This window comes from Antechinus flavipes, chromosome 1 (genome assembly GCF_016432865.1).
Source record: "Antechinus flavipes isolate AdamAnt ecotype Samford, QLD, Australia chromosome 1, AdamAnt_v2, whole genome shotgun sequence".
NCBI classification, from domain to species: Eukaryota; Metazoa; Chordata; class Mammalia; order Dasyuromorphia; family Dasyuridae; genus Antechinus; species Antechinus flavipes.
Window position 1 is genome coordinate 659103399 of NC_067398.1, and position 19606 is coordinate 659123004.

General features: G+C 36.4%; 1 protein-coding gene across 1 annotated transcript in view; it reads right to left on the bottom strand.

Annotated features, from left to right (window-relative positions):
- Positions 1–19606, bottom strand: part of CATSPERD (cation channel sperm associated auxiliary subunit delta) — a 135698-nt gene that overhangs the window by 24264 nt on the left and 91828 nt on the right. The gene's annotated exons all lie outside the window — the stretch shown is intronic.

Below are 19606 nucleotides of genomic sequence, written 5' to 3' on the forward strand. Positions count from 1 at the left end.
TTCCCTCTCAATTTTTTTTGCTTCATCATCATGCATTTTCCATCTTCTAAATATGGATTGACCCTAAGTATCTGTCCTGAGCCACCTTCTAATCTTTCTTTACATTCTCTCTCATGGTGACCTTATCAACTCTCAAGGTTGGAATTATCATTTCTACACAGACTATTCTCAGCTCTGTACAGTCAGCCCTAGACTCAAGGTCAGGAACCTATCACAAAATGCTTATTGGATTTTTCAAACTAGATGCCCCGTAGGCATTTCAAACTCAACATGCCTCCCAAAAGATCTTATCTTTTGCCCTAAAACCCATCACTCTTAGCTTCTCTATTTCTGTTGAGATTATCAGTCAGTCAATAAGCATTTATTAAGTGACTACTATGTACTAAATGCTTGGGATACAAAAAGAAGCAAAAGATAGTTCCTGCCCTCATGGAGTTCCCAGTCTAACAGGGAAACAATATGTAAACAAACATAAAGCAAAGTATATACAGGATAAATAGAATATAATTAATAGAAGAAAGGCATTGGAATTAAGAGGACTTAAGAGAAAGCTTCCTGTAGAAAGTGGAATTTTATTTGGGTCAAGAACAGTAATCAGAACAGAGGAGGGATAATATTCCAGACATGGGGCAGAGATAATGCTTCAAGTTGAGAAGTGTCATGGAATGTAACATTTGTGGAAGAGCCAGGAGCCATTGCCAATGGATCAAAGAGTACATATTGGAGAGTAGGGTATAAGAATGGAAAAAGTAGGAGGAGACTATATTACAAAGGGCTTTGAATGCCAAATAGAACCATTTTATATTTAGTTGTGGAGATAACAGGGAACCTCTAAAGTTTAGTGAGTAAAGGGCTGACATGGTCAGACCTGTGCTTTAGGGAAGTTGCTTTAGTGGTTGAATAGAGGATAGATTGGAATTGGGTGGGGGAGGAATAGACTTGAGACAGAAAGAACCACCAAATATAACCCAGGCCTATTCTAGAGGAAAGGCAGTGTCAGAGGAGAAAAGGTGTTATTTACAGAATTTATCAATAGATTGAGTATTGGAGGGGCTGAGGGGATGAGGGGAGAAGGTGAGAGAAGACTAAAAAATCTAAAATGGCTTCTAGGTTGTGAGCTTGAAAGTACAGGTGAATGGTGGAATTCTATATAGTAATAAGGAATTTAATAAGGAATTTTCTCCCCTAGTTCCTTATTCAATACCTCATCACCTCCTCATCACCTAGTTGATCTCCTTGCCTCCCATCTCTTCCCACTGCTATTCCTACTGCACATCTCTGTCCCAGGGAGATTCTTAAAGTACACATCTGATTTTGTCACTATACTTAATAAACTCCTTATAATCTCTAGAATTAAATTTAAACTCTAGCATTGAGCATTTCAAGCCCTCCACAACAGGGCCCCAATATAACTTTCCAGATTATTACGCTTTGTTTGCTGTCACCTCCCCATCTTCCACTGCATATTACTTACTATATACAGCTCTATTGACCACCTTGCAGTTCCTCATATACTCCACTCATCTCTATCATCTCTACCTCCTGACCTTTTGCCTCTGAGATGCCATATTTTTTTCAAGGTTTATCTCAGATGCTATCTCCTACATGAAGCCTTTCTTTTCCATTCACTCCTAGTTGTTAGTGCCCATCCCTTTTTTTCTGAAGGAAACCTTAACTTATTTTGTGTCTGTTCTTATATGTTATATATGTAATTTTTTCTCCCCTACTACATTAGATTGTAAACTACTTAAAGGCAGCAATGGTTTTCCTTTGTTGTCTGTATCCCCAGTATCTAGAAATGTGAATACTTGCTAATTAATTGATTGATTATTTTCTAGTGCAGATGTACGCTAGAAGTTCTGATGTACTACAGACTCTGGGATGAGATGGAGGGTAAGTCAATTTACATTTTAAATTTATGTAAATATAAATGTACATTTATTTTTCTTCAGAAATTTCAGTTTTGCCTAATTCTTGGAGTTTTATTAGCAAAGACACTGGATTGGTTTATGATTTCCTTCACCAACTCATTTTGCAGATGAGGAAATGACGTGAACAGTGTTAAGTGACTTGCTTAGAGTCACACAGCTAATAAGTGTCTGAGGCTAGATTTGAAGTCAAGGAGAAGATTCTGATTCCAGGCCCAATGCTGTTATATACTACACCACCTATCTCTCCTTAAAAATGTAAATTTACCTTGTATTTTCTCTTTTCTTAAAGTATAAGCCAGATACCTAAAGTCAACTGAGTAAGCCATTGCATTATGGTTACTCTTCCCTCTACATTAACAGAAATAAATCAGTGATATAAGATAATAGTAGAATGGTAAATTTTAGAGCAAGAAGGAACTTTAAAGATCATTTAGTCCATCTCTACAAAGATAAGAATCTCCTTCTTTCCTTAAGATGATGCTTGAACACTTACAGTAATGGAAAAATCATTACATTTCAAGTGTATTCCACTGTTTCAACAGTTCCACTGTTGAACAACTCACACTAAAAAAATTTTTTTCCTAATATTCAGTCACTCTGTCACTAAATAAGTATTTATTAAGTATCTACTATGTAGTAGGCATTGTGCTAAGTGCCTAAGGAGCATAGGGTGTGTGTAGGGAAGACTAGTACCTCTGGTGTGAAGGCTGCCAAATCCTTTACAGGGGCTTTCCATCTTTTTGTCCACCTTACTCTCACCTGTGGCTCCAACGAGCTGGTAGCATGCACAGCAGCCACACACCTGGTAGACTATTTTGGCAGATGGGCTCAACCAGGCTGAGGATAACCAAAGGATCTCAAACCCTACAGTGAGTTAGGGGAGTGTCTACCTCAAACATGTAAAGACTTCTTCTGGTGGAATGGGCAGATGAGAACAATTTGCTCCAATGGCCATGAAGGCAGGTGAAGCAGGTGTTATGGAGCACTTGGAGCTTGGTTAGACATTGAAGACTTCAAGGTCATCCACTACATCTGGAGTCATCTCTACTCATCTTGACTCTGTTCTGCCTCTGGATAGTGGTGGCTTTAGACTTCATGCAACTCTACCTCACTTAAATCCATTTTATGCAGGAATCAAAAGGTAACACCATACTATTTTATTATTTCTACCCACCTCAAAGCCCTGTGGCGATAGGCGAGTGATGAAGCAGCAGGTGTGGATGCCCTGGGAGGTATGATCACAGCCATAAGGTTATCTCCTCACTGGAAGCAGCAGTGAGATTCAGCAGCGCCCCCATTTCCTCTCTCCTTCTCTGCCCCCAGCCTTCTCCTGGTATCTGGGCAGCCCTTTAAGAATAGCACTGCTCGAACCAGGAGATCATTATATATCTCAACAATGATACTGTTTGAGGATATATTCTGATGGAAGTGGATCTCTTCGATAAAGAGAATTAATTCAGATCAAAGATGGACAGAAGCAGCCACACCCAAAGAAAGAACACTGGGAAATGAATATAAACTGCTTGCATTTTTGTTTTTCTTCCCCGGTTATTTCTACCTTCTGAATTCAATTCTCCCTGTGCAACAAGAAAACTGTTCAGTTCTGCACACATATATTGTATCTAGGATATACTGTAACCTATTCAACATGTAAAGGACTGCTTACCATCTGGGGGAGGGGGTGGAGGGAGGGAGGGGAAAAATCAGAACAGAAGTGAATACAAGGGATAATGCTGTAAAAAAAAAAAAAAAATTACCCTGGCATGGGTTCTATCAATAAAAAGTTATTAAAAAAAAAAAAAAAAAAAGAATCGCACTGCTCACCTCCAAGTGAGCTAGGAAGGGGCTAGAAAAAATGTCCTAAAATGCCTGCTTACCCAACACCGGTCTGGTTACTGCAGCAAGGGGGGATCCTACTCTGTGGTTGAGACACTTAAAAATGTACAAAAGCTTCTGAAAAGCTGATTCCTCTCACCACTGGTATATGGAATGTGCAGACATTTATAGACAACACAAAAGCTAGTAGACCTGAAAGAACAACAGCTTTTGTTGTGAGAGAATTCACCAGGTATCAAATCCAAATAGCAGCCCTGAGTGAAATAAGGCTGGCAAATGAAGGCCAGCTTACTGAAGGAGGAAATACATACACATTTCTGGAACAGCTGCAGTGAAAGGAGAATTTGTAGGTTTTGCAATCAAAATGGATCTAGTAAACAAAATCCCTTGTCTTCCAAAGGGAGTGAATAACAGGCTCATGATAATGTGATTGCCACTTAACAAGAAAATGTCATATTACCATCATTAGTACCTATGCTCCCACCACAACAAACCCTGATGAGGATAAAGAAAAATTTTATGAAGCCCCAAAAACCCTCATCATCAATGTGCCAAAAGAGAACAAGCTTATAATTCTGGATGATGTTAATGCTAGAGTAGTCTCAGACTAGCAGACATAGCAAGGAGTTCTTGGGAGGAATGGAATTGGAAACAGCAACAACAATGGCCATTTATTATTGAACTTGTGCATCACTGACCTTATCATCAACATTCTATTCTATCGATGCACCCCGACAGAAACACTGGCATTTAGTGGACTATGATTGTAAGAAGAAGAGACAGACAGGATGTAAAAGTGACCAAAGCAATGTGTGGTTCAGAGTTGCTGGACTGATCATAGACTTATCCTCTCAAAACTCAATATTCAGGGTCAACAAAGAGGCAGCCCCAAAGCAAAAAGACTACTAGAATTAATATCAACAGATTAGAGTTTGTTGCCAACTTGGAGAGTAAGTTGAGCCAACACATATTTGGCAACAATGGAGCAGAGAAGGAGTGGACAGCTTTCAGAGATTTGGTATATAGCACTGCATTTGCTCATCTGGGTCATAACACTCACAAACATCAAGACTGGTTTGATGAAAATGGTGGGGGAATTCAGAAGCCACTAAATGAAAAATAAGAACTCCACAGGCTGTGCCAGTAGAATAATTCATCCATATCTAGGTAGCATTCAATTCCATCAAAAGTAAAGTACAATAGAAATGTATTAAGATGCAGGATTCTTGACTCAGTAAAAAGGCAGATGAAATTCAGTTTTATGTTCATAGTAACAATCCAAAGTGTTTTTATGATGCACTGAAAGCTATTTATGGGCCAAAGACCTGTGATGTATCTCAATTATTCAGTGCTGATGGGACCACATGTATTAGTGATAAGGACATGGTCCTGGAGAGATGGGCTGAATACTTCCATAATGTTCTCAATAGACCATCATCAATCAATGCTGAAGCTGTTGACCATTTACTTCAAGTTGAAATCAATCACTCCCTGACTGAAGTTCCAATGGAAAAGGGAGTTTTGAATGCAGTCAGGCTACTTTCATGCGGGTGTATATTCTATTCCAGCTGAGATTTACCAGGTACCATTGCTTATACAGAAGCCAAATGAAAATTTCCAGATTATAAGACAAGAAGCAGCTATGTCTCAGGAGTTCAAGGATGCCTCCATGATCTATCTTTATAAAAGTATAGGGAATAGATTGTCCTGTGACAATCATAGTGGTGGTGGGGAGGTCTCTCAGTCATTACTGGAAGATTCTTGCCAGAATCCTCCTTATTAGGCTGATCCTACACCTAGAAAAAGGTCAGCTACCCGAGAGCTAATGTGGCTTCAGAAGGAACTGAGGAACTGTCAATATGGTGTTTACTGATAACTTCACAAAAAATTCCAGGAGCAGAACAAAGGTCTGTGTACAACATTTGTACATCTTACTGAGGCCTTTGATACAGTCAGTTGTGAGGGCTTATGGAAAACTATGTCAAAATTAAGTTGCCCAGAGAAGCTCATCAGTATAGTACATCATGCTTGCCGGGTTCTGGACAATGGACAATGCTGTCAAGCTTTCCCAGTCATCAATGAAGTGAAACAAGGCTGGGTGCTTGCTTACATGCTTTTTTTTTTTTTTTTTAGCATAATGTTTTCAATCATGTGTCAAATACCTTAAATGAAGATAAACATGGAATCAAAGTCACCTATTGCACTGATGGTTAAAATTTTCAATTTGAAAAGGCTACAAGCCAAAACTAAAGTGAAGGAAGTGCTGATATATGATTGTTTTGTTTGCAGATGACTGTGCACTCAATGCAGCTTCTCTAAAGCAGAGATGCAACAAAATATGGCTCAATTCTCTGCTGTTTGTGCTAATTTTTGCCTAACCATTAACACCAACAACACAGGTCCTTCTCAGGAAGTATCACACCATTAATATGTGGAAAATTTGGAACACAAGGTTCTGCAAAGGTCAGTGTTGAAAAATTATCCCTGAATATTTTTTGAAAATAAAAAGCTTTACTTAAAAAAAAAAAGAAAAAAAGAAAGAAAATGAATTATTTCCATTTGAATTGTCTTAGGAAGATTCTGAAAATCATCTGACAGGAAAAGATACTAGACACTGAAGTTCTTTCTTCAACTAAACTGCCAAGCATTCCAACTCTATTGCAGAGAGCACAACTCCGTTGGCCTGCTACATTGTTGGAATGCCAAATGTGCTTTTGCCAAAAAAAAATATTTTGTGGAGAACTCTCACAGGGCAAGTGCTCTTAAGGTAGTCAGGAAATGTAATACAAGGATACTCTCAAGATCTCTCAAAAACTTTAGAATCAATTGTATGTCATGGGAGACACTGGCATAGGACTATCCAGCATAGTGGGCCCTCATCTGAGAAGGTGCCGTGCTCTATGAGCAAAGCAGCATCGAATTAATCCAAAGGTAACGTAAAATATGCAAATTAGAGAAAGTCATCCCAAATGTTTATAAGGACTATTTTTATGCAACTAGTGACAGAGCATTCCGAGCTCAAATTGATCTGATCAGCCACAGTTGGACACGCTGTAACTTGATTCTAACAAAGTGATGTCATTTTGGTCCTCTTCAAGAACGGACAACAGCCAACAGTACTAAGTGTTGGGGGATACAAAGAAAAGTGAGTCCTTGCCCTGGAGTCCCTGACAGAAACTAACTGTCTAATAAGGGAGATCATACTCAAATAACCATGGATAAATAAGATAAGCACAGGAGGAATTGGAGATAATCCAGAAAGGGAAAGCACTAAAATGAAGAGAGAAAGGGGAGTGACTTTCTTTCGAAGATGAGATTTTATCTGCCAGAAAAGCCAAGAGGTATGAAAGTACCTGGAGCCAAAGGATGAGTGTGAAGTGTCTTGTGTGAGGAAGGTCAAGGAAGTTTTGTGTGTGTGTGTGTGTGTGTGTGTGTGTGTGTCTGTGTGTGTGTGTCTGTGTGTCTAAGCAGGTGTGGTAAAGTTTAAGAGGTTTGGAAAAGTATAGAGGGGAGACTAAATGATAAAGGATTGTGAATGCCCACCAGAAGATGTTGTATTTGATCCTGGAGGGAGTCACTGGAGTTTACTAAATATAGAGGTGACATCTGAGCTTTAAGAAACTTGCTTTCTTGGTTAAACAGAAGATGGACTGAAATGAGAGACTCGCTAGCAGCTGTTCAAAAGTGAGGTGATAAGGGTCTGCCCCAGAATGGTGGCAGTACTAGAACAGAGAAAGAGGTCTATTATAGAAATGAAGTCAAAGTAAAATCAACTTGGCAACAGATATGGGGAAATGAGAAATCATAAGGATAAAAGAGGGGGCAAGGAAATGGGATATGTGTCTGGGCTTGAAACAAAGCCAAATTCCACATTTCAACTATTATTCTTTCTTCCCAAAATCATGAAGACCCAAACTCCAAATGACAGACATCACCTACAGATGCAGTAGCAACCCTGTGCAGATTTGTAAACTGATGGGCCCAAAAACCGAGTAACAGAAGGAACAAGACAGGACAGTAATTGTAAGGGCTTGCTGTGGGGCACTCCTCTAAGCCTGAGGAAAAAGCACAGCATGCAACTGGGGCCAGTTCTGTCCCCACAAAAGTCACTTGGGGTAGATATACGGGCTGGTGACACATGAATGGTAATTTAGTGATGATGAAGCTGAGATCTAGCCCCAGGGAAGAGAGGGAGTCAGAAAGTGAGCAACTGGTTAAAAAAAAGGAAAAAGACTGAAATCACCAGAGATCTTAGGAAGAAGAAAACTCAAAGATTTTGAACATGAGCAGAAAAACAAGGAAAAAATTAATAGCAGGAAATATGATTTCCAGGTCTAATATAGTAGTTGAAGCATCTATGAATAAATAATGCACACCAAAGGAAAATATGATCCAACTCTGGATAGCAAACTCTGAGGAGAACATGGAGTCCCAACCCACTGCTTCTGAATAATTAATAAGAAATAATTATGAGAGCAAAACTTATGGCCTCCACAGCAAAAATAATCAGCAAAATGGAAAAACTTATTTTTTTAAATAACTTTTTCTCAAAATACATGCAGAACTAATTTTCAACATTCACCTTGCAAAACCTTGTGCAACAAATTTTTCTTTCTCCTTCTTCCCTCCCCCTTCCCCTAAACAGTAAGTAATTCAAAATAGGTTAAATATGTGCAAAAATAGAAAAACTTAAATCTGCAATGGTAAGTCTCACTAAGGAAATAAGAGAACAATTGATTAGAAATGCAAAACCTCAAAAAAGGTTGATCTTGAAAAAGAGAAGTTGAAAACAACATTAAAAGAAGATATGTTTTCCATACAAGCAAAAATACTTATTTTACACAAAGACAAAGTAAGGATCATAGGTCATTCAGAAAAACATGACATGGCAAAAACCTTTAATACAATATTATAGGAAATAATAGAGAATGGTCCAAAATTTTTGAACACAGGATAATGAAATTCCAATTGAAGTAATTCATAGATCACCTCCAGGAAAACAAACCAAAAAATGCAAGGTTGAAAACTCCAGTTTATATAATAGTTAAATATAACACTACAACTCAAAAACAACAAATTCTTCAAGCAATCAAGAGAAAGACTTTCAATATAAAGGAAAGGAAATTTAAATAGCAAAAGACTACTCTGTATCTACCACAAAATTCTAGGAAGAAATGGAATAATATGTTCTCAGAACATTGGATCTCAGGATGTAGCTCAGAATGACTTACCTTGCAAATCTAAGCTTAACCATAAAGAAATAATGATGGATATTCAATAATAAAGACGCAATTGAAACATTTTTAGGGGTATCTAGATGGCACAATGGATAGAGCACCAGACCTGAAGTCAAGAGAACCTGAATTCAAATTTGGTCTCAGACACTTAATACTTACTAGCTGTGTGATCCTGGACAAGTCATTTAACCCCAATTCTCTCAGGGAAAAAAAAGAAAGAAAGAAAAGAAACATTCTTAGAAGAAAACCAAACTGGAACTGAAGAGACTATTTGCTTCTTAAATATTCCAGACAACAGAAATGCAGAAGGGGTGAGTTAATATAGCAATCAATGAAAGCAATAGCAATAGAAAGCAATAGCAGAGACCCCATTAAGAGGTTTAAAAATGTACACAAAGACCAGGGGTCAAGATGGAAGTCAGTTAAGAGGTAACAATAAAAAGACAGGGATATCATAAACAGAATCTGTGAAGACTGAGTTAGCACCCTGGGATACCTTAGAATCAGCCAGAGTTGGGATAAGCAAAAGTCCTTGATCTTTATTCTTTGTCCAAGTCAGAGGAATGGCCACAGGAATCCCCTCTTTTTCTCCCACCTAGAATCACCCTGGCTTGTCCTACTCCACCCTTTAATTCTTCCTCCAAATCTCTCTATACACCAACAGATCGAGCCAGCACAGAATGATGGGGCAGGCCATTTTCCAAGCATATGCTAATATTATCCAATTGGTAATTAGCCTTAAGTGCTCAGTTGTTCCAACCTCAGTGCATATAAATTCGCCCTCTACAAGAACCTAAAGGTATCCTGCTTACAGGTGAATCATGATTTTTTGTGTGACTACATTACAAAACGGGGTGGTACAACATAGCATTTCCATTCTTTCTGTTGTTGCATGCATTTTTGTTTTCCCTCTCAGGTTTTTTTTAAACTTTCTTTCCAGATCCGATTTTTCTTGTGCAGCAAGATAACTGTATAAATATGTATATATATATATATATGTATATATATACATATATATGTATATATATACATATATATGTATATATATGTTATATTTAACATATACTTTAACACATTTAACATGTATGGGACTGCCTGCCATCTAGGGGAGGGGATTGGGGGAAGGAGGGGAAAAGTTGGAACAGAAGGTTTTGCAAGGGTCAATGTTGAAAAATTACCCATGAATATGTTTTGTAAATAAAAAGCTATAATAAAAAAAGTAAAAAACAAAACAAATCAAAACAAAAACAAAAAATGAGGTGGTAAAAGGGAGAGGGGAGCAGGACGATAAAGGAGAGTTTGGTGTATGTAGATCAAATCAAGGGTTAGCAATGAGGAGATGATTCTTGTACTTTCTTATTATAAGAGTTCTGTACAGTTTTTCATTTGTAATCTATTTGATATTAATCTTTTTTGTTGTGAATGGTTTCCAGATAGCTGTCCTTGATTTGTCTTTTTGATCAGTTGTTTCTGATATAGTTCTTAAATCTTCTTTTTGCTTTTTTTCAATCCTTTGGCTGTGTTTTATTATTTCTTGTTATCTTATTGAGTGGTTGTTTTCAGTCTTGCTCATTCTAATTTCTGAGTTAATTCAATTCTTGGGTGCTGTTCTCAAAATGTCAGTTTTCTTTTCCATTCTTTCTTTCCTGGATTTTCTATTGTATATTCTGTTTCGTTTCTTTCAGGTAATCCTGAAGTCTTGTGACCAGGATATTTTTTTTTCTCTGAAGCTTTCCCGAGACTTGTGGAGTCACTGTCCTCTCCTTGGAGTTTATCCCTTGTGGGTATCTTGGAAATCAAGGTTATTTCCTCATGGTATTCAGAGATTACCTTGTTTTAGCCACCTTAAGATCTAGGCTGGGTTCTATACTTGGATAGTGTGGGCTTGGACTTGTCCAGTCCTGAGTATAATGGCTTAGATTAGATCTTTTCTTCAAGGGACTGGGGTCAGGGTGGGACAGCTCTAATATTGGGTTCTTCCTACAAATCCCCTCTTGCAGCAGAGTTCATGAACCTCCCCTGCCATAGGCTTTTTTTTTGGAGTTTCCATTCCCCTTTTCTGCTGAGCTCAGAGGGCTACCCTTATGCATGCTGTCATGTAGAAGTAAACAGGTCATTCTAGGCATGATGGATTGATTGTTTATCAATGTACAGAGAAGAAAAATGGAATGAGGTAGAGAAAACAGGCTAGTTTTTCATTTGTAGCCATACTTAGCTAGAATGGAGACTGATAGGGAAGAAATCTGGGAAGATTTCTCAAATAGTCCCAATTAGAAGGATTTTCAGTATCAAAAGAAGTTCTTCTCTAGTGGCAAAAGAGAGGCCCTGGAGCTATTTGAGCAGAACAGTAAGATCATATTTGAGCTTTGACATTTTAAGGGAAGACACTGATTAAGAAGCTGTTTCCAAAGTTCAGGGGAAGAGGTAAAGATGGCTTGGTTCAGGGTGATAGTTACTTGAATGGAAGGTATAGGACAAAACACAAGAAATGATGTGAAGGGAGAATCAATGAGACTGAGCAACTGATTGAACAAATGGGAGGAGGGAGAAGGAAATCAAGGATAATTTTAAACTTGCATTTAATATATGCTAGTTGTTAGAGTGTTTATATGTTAGAGTGATTGCACATCTTAGCAATAGTCTTTTCTTCATATCCCATCTCAAAGTCTTTGCTGAAATTGGTGCCACTGGTAGGTAGATACTATAAAGAAGTGATAGAACTCTAAAAGGAAAAAGACACTTATGCATCAAAATATTCAGAGTAGCTCTTTTTGTGGCAACAAAAGAACTAGGAGGAGGAATGATTTAATAAACTGTGAGTGTAATGAAGTATTATTTTGTGAAGAATGTGATAAAAAGGATGAATTCAGAGAAACATGTAAAAACTTTTAGGAGATGTTACTGAAATGAAGTGAACAGAACCAGGAGAATTTATACAATTACAACATTTTAAACAAGACTTAAGAATACTGAACAATATAATAATCCATCACAATTTCAGAGAAGCAGGATAAAGTAGACATAGATGCCAGCTCTTGACAAAGAAGTTACGGGCTACAGGTATAGAATAAGACAGATTTTTCATCCAATGAGATCTGAGGAGGAAAAGGAGGAGAGACAGGAAGAGAGAGGAGGAAAGAAAAGGAGAAGGGAGAAAAAAAGAGGAAGAGGTGAAAGAAAAATGGGCCAGTGAAAGTTGTTTTTAATGTATAGAAGAGAACAGAAGTTCAGAAACATAGACAAGCAGCCCAGCCTTGAAATTTATCTGTTAAATTCATTATATACTTTAAAATAAGCCCTGTATAATAGAGATTTGTGGATTCTTATGCAATTCTTCTTTTATATTCTTTATACAAGTAAATTTGTATTTGTCAAATTCAGAATAAAAAAAAAGTCCCCCAAAATTTCCAAAATTAAAAAAAAAAGAAAAAAATACTGGTGAGAGCCCCAACTTAACCAAGTTATTCCAAGGCTACTAAAAGATGATACAAACGGAAGAAAAATGTAAAAGATAAACAAAGGAATTTTAGAACTTTTTTTCACTAACAAGGACAATGGAGCTACCACAAACATCAAAGTCCTAGTTACAGGAGTAGGAATTCAATAGGTAGAACAGTATTGAAGAGAACAAAAACACACAGGAAAAGCAACCTACAGGAGATGAGTGTGAGAGGTCACACAATTGTGAGAAAGTTGAAGGTTGAATTCACAAATCGTCTAAAGGAGGTAAAGATATCAAAGGTCTGAACAAATCTTAGATCTCATTAATAACAAAAAAGTGATCAAGACCTGCTATGTCTAAGAAAGCAATGGAATATACAAATTTCCTTTGTGAAAAATGAACGGCTATTTATTTGATTTCCACAATTATGAAAATTAAATTGGAAAATGAAACAAATTAGAAAGCTGAAACCCACAAATAATCAAGGGTGGGGGTTATCTCCCTCCAAAAGAATGTAAGAATGTAAGCTCCTCAGCCTTTTTTGTAGTGGCAAGAAACTGGAAGCTGAGTAGATGCCCATTAGTTGGGGAATGTTTGAATCAATTATGGTTTATGAATGTTATGGAGTATTATTGTTCTATAAGAAACAATTAACAGGATGATTTCAGAGAGTTCTGGGGAAGCAGAACCAAGAGAACATTGTAAACAGCAAAAACAAGATTATGTAATGATCAACTCTGATGGACCTGGCGCTTTTCAACAATGAGGTGATTCAGGGCATTCCAATAGACTTGTGATGGAGAGAGTCATCTGCATCCAGAGAGAGGCCTATTGGGACTGAATTTGATCATATTTACACCTTTTTTTATTGTTGTTTGCTTGTATTTTGTTTTCTTTCTCATTTTTTCCCTTTTTGATCTAATTTTTCTTATGCAGCATGATAAATGTAGAAATACTTATAGAAGAAATGCACATATTTAACATGTTGGATTACTTGCTGTCTAGGGGAGGGGATGGGGCAAAGGAGGGAAAAAATTTGGAACACAAGGTTTTGTAAAAGTGAATGTTGAAAACTATCTTTGCATATGTTTTGAAAATAAAAAGCTATTATACATATTAAAAAAAAAAAAAAAAAAAAAAAAGAATGTAGGCTCCATGGGGGCAGGGATTGACTTTTATACTCATGAGTAATAGCCTGAGATCTGAAAATAATCTTTTGTTCTTTTTTTCCTAGCCCTCCTCTGTTACCATTCCCTTCCTAGAATGGAAGGTCCTCTGGATCAGGGACTAGCTATGTAATGAGGGGTGGAGATTCATATCTTGTAACTTCTGTAACATCCAACTGATGGGGAGCTAGGGGAAGAAATTGTGCTTCAGATAGGAAATAAAATGCTACCTTTGGAGTTTCAAAGATGTGTCTATTCACCCAGGCCCCCATTTTTACAAGAATGTAAAATCTTTCCTGCATTCCTCAGGGAGTTAGTGGAGTTCTTGATAATATTTTGTTTCTTATAAATGGGAGCTTGTCCAGGATCCTGACATTATGAGTTAGGGATGGCTCCCATCAAAGCACAAGACGATGTGTCCTGTTAATAGTAGATTTCAATGGCCTCATTGCTCAGCCAAGGGTTCCTCACTCATAGACTGTCCAAGATCCCAGTGAAGGGAGTATAGTTTCCAGGGAAAATATAGTGATGATCCTAAGGTCCCCTGACTTTAGAGTGCTATTGTTTCTAACAATCTGTCTGTCAATGATTCTAAAATCTTTTGGCCTTAGGATAGTCCTGCAGACATGCTGACTCTCAGATAGATAATCTACTGGTCAGTGATACCCAAGTTCCTGAGAAAATAGTGAATGAACCATTCCTCAGTTCTACCTCTGGGTCATAAAATTCAGTGACATGAAGAATCTGATCCCTCTGTCTTTTCCTATAAATTTGTCTTCCTGCTCCTGGTTCCTTGCTAAATCCTTTTGGAACTTAGCCCACTTCAATTGACATCACATTTACAATAAACTTTGCCCCTTGACTTGGAGATGAGTTTAAGCCTGCAAATTCTTTCTTTCTTTCTTTTTTGCATATTTTAATCTATATTAATAAAATAGTTTTTGATTTTTACATTTGAATTTTACACATGTCTCATCATTGTGAATAAGAAATATTTCGTTTGTTTTTTCTTCTCATGTCCAGTAACTGCCTACTATTGATATACAGAATTTAAACATGTATCATAAGATAAATTATAGATATGTTTTCTTATTGTAGGTAAAATTCAGAACTGCCAAGATGACTTAGTTTATTGACTATTTTTTTTAGAAAATCAGGTAAGATTCTATTTTTTTAATTGGGATTATGTATTTTAATAATATAATATTATATAGTGTAATAGATTATATTATTTATCATCACAATAAGGATGTTTTTTAGAGAGTTGGTTTTTTATTAAAGCTGTTTATTTTCAAAATATATACATAATTTTCAACATTCACTTTTGCAAAACCTTGTGTTCCAAATTTTTTTTACTTCCCCCTTCTCCTTCTTTAGGAGGCAAGTAATTCAATATATTAAATATGTGCAGTTTTTTGTACATATATCCACAACTATCATGGTGTACAAGAAAAATCAAATCAAAAAGAAAAAAAAAAAAGAAAATAAAATGTAAGCAAACAACAACAAAAAGGGTAAAAATGCTATGTTGGGATCCACATTCAGTCCCTACAGTCCTGAGTGCAGATGGCTCTCTGCATCACAAGACCATTGGAACTGGCTTGAATCACCTTGCTGTTGAAAAGAGCCAAGTACCTCAGAATTGATCACTGTATATATAATATTGCTGTTGCTATGTACAATGTTCTCCTGGTTCTACTCACTTCAAGTCTCTCCATGATTTTAAAAAATCCTCCTGCTGACTTACTTATAGAATAATGATATTTCCTAACATTCACATACCATAACTTATGCAGCTATTCTCCAACTGATGGGCATCTGTTTCCAGTTTCTCTGCAAATTCTTTTTGAGATACCTTTCGACACAGTTCTGTGACTCCCAACCTTTTGGGGTGACTTTCTGAACCTCAACGCCAGAACCATATTGTTAAGTAAGGCCATTGATTAATCCATTAATCCAGAGGCTTCTGCAGCAGCCAGGCAACTTTGTGCACAGACCAAGGGTAAGAACATGGACTATCTAGTATTCTCTTTGATGGCTGGGGCCATTTTATAGGGTCTGAGGTATCAGATAGAATGATTAAAATGGGGGAACTTAATAGTGCCAAGGAATGGGACCCCCTGGGCCATACCTTTCATATAATCCTGGAAGAGAGAGGAATATCAGGAAATCTAGAATTGATCTGGGATCACTGCAGTGTGGAGATTTCTGTGCTGGAGTGCAGAAAGAGTCTGCATAAGAGGTATTTACAAGAAACTCTAGTAAAGAAACAATAAATAAGTGGGATCCTGGAAGAGAAAATTTTCTTCTCTAAGAAGTAGGAAAGGAAAAACTCTGTACTAAGAGAGGAAGAAAAGGAATTTAAAAGCAGTTTATGCTGAGTGTGAGTCAGTGTTTTGTCTACTATATTTCTTTTAGCTGAATTAAAAATTTTAAAGCGCTTGTTTGGTATCTCTGTAAGACTCTGTTGCCTTTTAGTCATCTTGATGCAAACCTGAATTTTTTTTAAGCTTTCAAGCTTTTCTTCCTAGAGAAGACTGGGGCCAGAGACTCTCCAAAGAATGGTAGGCTCCCCACAAAAACCCCATACTCTGGAGTCAATCTCAGTTTCTCTTGAGATGAATCCCTTTGTCCCCTGATCATCCTCCCAGAGTCACAAAACTCCTCAGGAGACTCTGGAGTTCTATAAAAGAGTGTGGTCTATCACCACATGGCTTGGGGAAATCTAGGGAAATCCACTTTACACTTTAAAATCTTTTCCCCTTACCTATAAAGCAGTCCATGGGTTTAAGGAATAGTACAAAATTTAGGCAGGGAAATAGCAGCCATTGCCATTTTGCTCCCTGGGATATATGTTTTCATCTTTAAGTCTCAGATAGTATATTGCCATTTCAAAGATTTTGGGGAATCTAAAAGAGTTGAGTTTTTGAGGAGGAAAAAGAGTTTTCTATCAAAAAATGTTATCTAAATTTCTCTGTGTGTTTAAATTTAAATTTTACATGATAGAATTACTTTCAATTGATGCATTTGGGAATAAGATTTTAGAAATATGTGTGCATTAAGAGAACTGTTCAGTTCTGCAAACATATATTGTATCTAGGATATACTGCAACATATCCAACATATATAGGACTGCTTGCCATCTAGGGGAGGGTGTGGAGGGAGGGAGGGGAAAAATCGGAACAGAAACGAGTGCAAGGGATAATGTTGTAAAAAAAATTACCCTGGCATGGATTCTGTCAATATAAAATAATTATTAAATAAAAATTAAAAAAAAAAAAAAAGGAATGTTAACAGCAAAATGGGAAGGATTTAAAGGTATTTCTCAACTGCAAAATTTTACTCCGGGGATCATTTTTTTTGAGTAAATTCTGCCTCTTTGAATTAAAAATGAAATTAAATCATTAAAAAAAAAAAAGAAATATGTGTACATTAATACTGAAGTACTGTTACTAGAAATTTAAATCTGTATTTGATTTGATTTTATCTTTTTAAAAAGTTATTAAAACAATTTTCTGGTAACTTATCTAAAGTTATTTAATTTAGATGAAATATATTTAAGGTACTATGTTGCTTTCTATATTATATGTTGGGTAATTTAAAAATTGCATGAGCTATGCTTTATAATTTTGTCAGCTCTGTTGGACATATGGTATAAATTTTGTGAAATCTGGCCTAAAGTTATTTAGATACTACCTATATTATGAATCTTAAGCTTTGTCTTGCTTTCTTCCTTTAACAACGAAATATACTTAAAGAGTAGAGTTTATAAAATTTTATTAAAAGTTAAAAAAAAGTATTTTAAAAACAAGGGACAAAAAAAAAAATAAAAACAAGGGACAAAGAAAGTTGATTATAAAAGCAATTAATAAGAATAAAAGGGCAATAAGAAGCTTGTATTGGCCTTAATATGTGGGGCTGTACTGGTGACAATCTTAAGGTGAAAAGGTCTACCTCATTCATTTGAGGTGAACTCTTTTGTGGTTTGTGTGAATCTGAAAACAATTAAGAGGTAATTGAGTTTGAATGGAACATCCAGTTAGAATTTCACAAATTAAAAGTATTGATTTTTTAAATAACTTTTTCAAGTGTATGTGTTAAAATTAGAAATGAGACTTATTACATGAAATTCCCATCCATTTTTGTGAAAGACTGTGTTACATTTATTTGGCTATCACTTATGAAAATTATGAGATTATTAATTATTTTTGGTTATTGTCATAATAATGAAACATAAAATTGATAATTATTATTTGTGGGGGAGAAAAGCCCACAGCAACTCTATGGTGGGATTGAATAAGTAGAGGAGCTCCTAGTCTGGGGTCTCTTCCCCTTACTTGTTAAAATTCCAATCTCTTCACTTTTAAATTTCTAAACACATTTTTATTTTAGCTCTGTTGTCTAGGGAAGGTGAGGGCATAGTCCACCCTTCTCCCCCTGGGTGTAGCTGCTCCTTAGCTCTGGTCTGAGCCCTTTCCCCTGGCAGCAAAGGGGAGTGGGGAAACAAGTCCATTCATCCCCCCACACCCTTCTTTGCATCCCTTCCATTTGTTGGTTAAATGAAATTCCTTTAACATTAATTGCTTATTTTTACATGTTAATAACAATATTTGTTTTTATTTTTCTAGTCTATGACTGTTTTAAGGCAAAATCATTTTTGATATTTTATCAAAGGTTTTATTGCAATGCAAGAAACTTTTAAGAGAAGTTTGCTAGAACTGCAATTTCTCTGAAAATGATTACTCCTACCAAGGTTTCCATCTGTCTTCAGAAAAATTATTTAACATTTATTTAAATATATCATGGTCTCATTGTTTAATGGACATGATGGCAAATATGATCTATAACTTTCTTGAAGTACATAGAGCAGAATTTCAACCTGACAGTCCTGCATTTAGTTTTGACTCTGCAGGCACGTGGGATAGTTTAGGATTTAAAATTTTATATTGAGATGAAATCTTTTCCTCATGCTTCAGTTGAAGCATAAACACAAGTATGTAATATCTTATTATTTTTAATATGAAATATGTAGTCATTATGTCTTAATTAGGTAAGTGAGTATTTGGCCTAGTCATTTAATTGTTGCTAAATGTATATGTCTGTATGAAATAAGGTCCTTAAAGGTTTCAAAATAATGTCAGAACAATTGATACAACTGTTAGTGGGAACTGCTATTTTATTGATTACTGAAACTAAAGCTGAAACATCTTTTGTATTGTTTAAAGAAGATGATTTTAGTGTATTCAAGTTTCCTTAGAGAGATGTAACATATGGAATATTTTGTTATATCAACGGGAAAATCAATTTTATTTGTTACTAATGTGGGAATAATATGTTTGCTCATAAAAAACTTTATTTGATATGAAAAGCTTCTGGCTAATCTGTATTGACCTCTCCCAGGCCATCCTACAACCAACCCTGGCAAAAGAGGGTTTATATTCTTTCCCCTTGCTCTGAGTAGTTTTTAAATACCTTCAGGCGAGTTTCTAATTCCAAAGCCAAATCAATGGAAACTCAGAAGAGGGATACTTGTCTAAGAAAAAAAAAATACTGCCACAGAGACTTTATACATGCCTCAGGTAGAAGTTTGGGTTAATCTCTTTCTCAGTACCCTGATTTGGACAGGTAAATGAGAAAGATTTTATGAATACTTCTGTTATTCTGATGGGATTCCCCTTTTCTGAAAATTGCTTTTAGGTTATAATATAGTCTCTATTAAAAGAGATGATGCTTAACTAGCTATTTACAGAATCTTCCGGGATAATATAAACATACCTCCCAAAAATAAGCTTTCTGCTCTTAGTGCGCGCTTTCTCTCTTTCTCTCTCTCTCTTCTCTTAGGTTTTACATTGCTTTCCTTTAGCCTTTGAGTTCATCTTCAAACAACCAGCACTAGAGAGCTGTATTGATCAGCTTCAGTGGTCTGACTCATCAACCCACTGGATCTTCAATCAGCTCAAACCCCTCCAAATGAGACCCTGTAGGATGACCCAG